The following is a 3,325-nucleotide window of genomic DNA, read 5'->3' on the forward strand; positions in this document are numbered from 1 at the left end:
AACCTTACAGAACATGACAATGAAATCAATCTTTACTGAAAACCAGGACTTCCTGTACTTGGCTGCAGATCCTGGCCACTCTGTAGTGATGGGAGATGAGGATTTCTCTTGTCAAGATACTTGAGGCCTCTGAAAAAAGATAGGGAAAAAAAAAGGGAAAGAATGTGAGGATAAAGTACGACAAAGCCTTCAGGCTGAATAATTGAGTCAAGGAAAAGAAAGGATTAGGGTTGAAAAGCTGTAAATACATAAATAACAATTTTTAACTAACTAAAGCATACACTTCATATTCATGTTTCTGACTACAGATAGCTAAATGTTCATTAAAGTCATATAGGCAACTATATGCAGCAGGTTTAAGTAGTTGGTCAGAGTTCTGCTCTTAAACAAAAACACATCCAACTAATACACACACAAGCTAAGAAAATAATTAAACTACATATAAAAGACTTTCAAGTCTATAAATCCATCCTTAGTCACTGTCATGGTATCCTGACTTGACTTTTGAGCCATCCTTTCCATTCACCAGAAGGGAGACATTATGGATCACTGGACATGCAGTTCAGCCCAGGACAGGACTCTGAGGGAGGACAATTTTCAGCTCCAGTAACTACAAATGATGGCAGGGAAACACAAGCTGAAGTTACTGTTTAGCTCAAGTGGGCATGTAGAAAATGTGTTGAGCAACTCTTGCATGAACACCGCTTTTCTGTTGTCAGTGCACCTCTGATGTGACCTCTACCAAAATTTCCATGCCAAAACTGTAGCCTTATTCCAATAAAATTAGTGCTACAATCTTCCCCTTCTTATTCATGAAGAATAAGATGATATCCTATACGTACATTTTTCTCCTGAACAGCATGACTGTGTTACTTGAGGGAGCATGTGTATGCAAACACGTAACTCAATGTGTTGAAGTCATACAGACTAAGTGCCTTCTCCTTCTGCTCACTCTTCTCCCAACCTTTTCTCTCCATATTCCATCAAATCTTCTTTGCTCTAATGTGCTGCAGTGAACTCATACCGTTCTGACAGACAAGACTTTCCTAGAATTGTCTAGGCTGCAGGAACCACCTGGGTTCTTTGGGGGTAAATCAGTAAAAGACACAAACAGTCATGGTGATGTTCAGCCTTAACCAGAATCCACAGCCCTAAGACAAGGAGATCAATTGCCTGTTAAAGGAAAAAGCCTCAGAAGGAGCATTGCAACAGCACCATAAATAAGGACACATCCAAATTATCATAATACAATAAACAGAAAACAGATGCAGAAAGAAAAGCACCTTCCTTTTGGAACACAGGCAGTTTCCTACATTGTGAAATTTGATACCTACCTCAGCTTGAGATTTCCAGTCCATATTTCGTTCCCAAAAGCACACAGTGGGGAGAGAAGGACGTGTTTGATGGATGCATCCAGATAGTATGAGCTCCCCTAGAGGGGCTTCTGTCAAATTCCTTCCTTACAGCCCTGTAGACACACTAAAAAACAATGTTCAGCCCCATTTCTCCCCCTGCCCATATAAACCCTCCAGCAAGATCAACTTCCTGAGTGGCTTGTAACACTTGCAGCACAGGTTGAGCGGGGAGTTACGTTCAGTGGTTTAGCTCTCAATCTCTCTCCTCACCTTCTCTTAAATACTGAGACCTTAACCTTCACCGCAACTCTCAAATCTTTTGCAATTTTCCCAGCTGTCCAATGATTGTTCGAAATCCACATTACAGATTCAGAATGCTCCTAAGGTAATTCATTTAGTATTTCTAGATTCAAGTTATTAACTCTACCCAAACGTTTCCTGTCAGCAGTTGCTGTTTAACACACTGCCTTGCTACCAATTAAGTAGAATCTGCTTTACCACCATAATGAATCACGCTATTTCTTTTAGAACAGTTCTGTGCAGAAATAGCTTTATGGAATATTTCTACTTTCCCAACATCATAAACATCTATTTTTACAGCAACAACTGTATGCTCTTGCCATGGTTCATCTATTCCTTACACAAATGCTCACAGTATTTTTTTCCAATTACCAAAAGCCACAGTAGCATCTCCAAGTTTCCAGTATAGACTGCCAGCTCTTCTTCAAATCCCCAACTTCTCCACTTGCTAAAACACATACCCAGTTTCAGCTTTACTTTCACTTGCCTCTTTGAGGGGAGCATATTTTAAATGAAACAGTTTTCTCTTGTGATTTCTACATTGTATTTGTATCTGTTTACAAGCAGCCTTCAAAAACAGCAGCTACTGGTTAAAATTGATAACTCAGCCAGTAATTGTTGGGAAAGGCAAACATCAGCTCAGAGAATTGCAAGCATTACACTATTCATTTTTATAAAATTACACCTTCAGCTGAGACCACATCACTAGATTATATTCCCACAGATAAAAATGGGCTTATATCCAAGCCATTAGTGAAGTTTACATTCCCTCTGTTCTTCATGTTGGAGCATCTTGCTGTCTCTTCCTGCCACAGGATCCCATACAATAAAGCTTTCTGCACTGCCAGGCCTCTCTCACGCAGCGTTGTCCGCGACAGTGCTCCCTCATCCGGCATCACTGCAGACCACTGTGGGGCACGGGGGTGTTTAAACATTTGAGCTGCTGGCTGGGAAGCAACTGGGTTGTTCTTCATCTCTAGAATGAACAATTGTTCTGTGACTTTTTAAAAATGTATTCTATTTTAACAGTGCCACTTCACAGAAAGAAAAAAAACCCAAACCTGTATGACTGACTGTACATTTTGAACTGAGTTATGATGTTAATGGACAGATTGAAATACTGCAAATCAACTTCTAGGAGCTGTGCTACCATTCCCTGTGTGGTGGGGATTTGCCAGGGATGAGGCAACAACAACTTCTCTGGGCAACCTCTTCCAGCATCTCAACACCCTCACAGTAAAGAATTTCTTCCTTATATTGAATGTAAACCTACTATCACTTTAAAGCCATTCTCCCTTTTTCTCTCACTATATGTCCTTGATAAAATTTTCTTTTTACAGAGCCAAAGATATGCAAATAGAAAAGCAATATACTCGGTATATTATCTAATCAAGAATTTTTGTTTTGTAGATATAAATGCACCAGCATCATTCTGTACAACACTGTATTAAAAATATCACAAAGTAGTCAAAATAAATAAAACATGCACCAAACATAACCAGCTTGGACAGTGAAATTTTGGTGTATATTAGTTGTGACCTGCAAAGCATAAAATTTCTAGCCTGTGCATCTTGCCATGAAATGCATTTGCTCTGTGCAGGTAACTGTTTTTTGTGACATAACCCAGCATATTAAAGATTTCTATAAAATAAAGGCCTTGGAAACAAATA

This window comes from Corvus brachyrhynchos, unplaced genomic scaffold (genome assembly GCF_000691975.1).
Source record: "Corvus brachyrhynchos isolate BGI_N302 unplaced genomic scaffold, ASM69197v1 scaffold7, whole genome shotgun sequence".
Lineage (NCBI taxonomy): Eukaryota > Metazoa > Chordata > Aves > Passeriformes > Corvidae > Corvus > Corvus brachyrhynchos.